Source organism: Penaeus japonicus, unplaced genomic scaffold, assembly GCF_977035675.1.
Source record: "Penaeus japonicus unplaced genomic scaffold, GWHDUDI00000001_assembly GWHDUDI00000034, whole genome shotgun sequence".
Lineage (NCBI taxonomy): Eukaryota > Metazoa > Arthropoda > Malacostraca > Decapoda > Penaeidae > Penaeus > Penaeus japonicus.
This window is the reverse complement of record NW_028234436.1, coordinates 25352432-25353179: the sequence shown is the minus strand read 5'-3', so window position 1 is coordinate 25353179 and position 748 is coordinate 25352432.

Below are 748 nucleotides of genomic sequence, written 5' to 3'. Positions count from 1 at the left end.
TTGAGGTGTTTTATAATCCCTGTTTTATAAATTGGAGTAAATACTTCAGCCAAGAACAGAGAGTTATTCTCTTTTTTTACAATATTAGGAAAGGATTAACTATAATATGAAAGCATGAAAATATGAAGAAGCAAAACTTCAAACTTCCCACTACCAAACATAACTAAAGAATAGATACAGTATTCTGTATTTTCATAATAAAAAAAAGAAGCCTTGGGAAACTAGGCAAACAACAGACGTTTTTGTTTTAGTTTATATCTTCATCTTTCCGATACAGACCACATCTTCAGGTGTTTGGCCGGGCTGGGCAGCTTGAGGTCCACTCTCTATTAATTTCTAGACTTATGGTATGATATATGAGTGTGTATGATATATTAGCTAAGTGATGCTAATTAGCATTTGGTATCATGCATTACTTAAACAACTGAAGGAACAACTAGCTTTTATTTTAAACCAAAAATTCATTATGACTGATCCACTCCTGTAAAAAGTACCTGTAGTGGAAGGGTTAATGAAGGGTTCTCATTATGTACAGGTGACATTAAACATGAAAGATATAATTCATAATCGGTGAATATTTGAGCACCAAAACTGGTGAATGATCTCTTTCTCCACATTATTTGTGTAAATTAATACAGATATATATATTAGTATCTTTATTTTTCATCTATATATTTAATATAAATATGCATAGATAAATATAAATATAGCTGTATATAGATGTATAGATATATGAATACATCTGTAT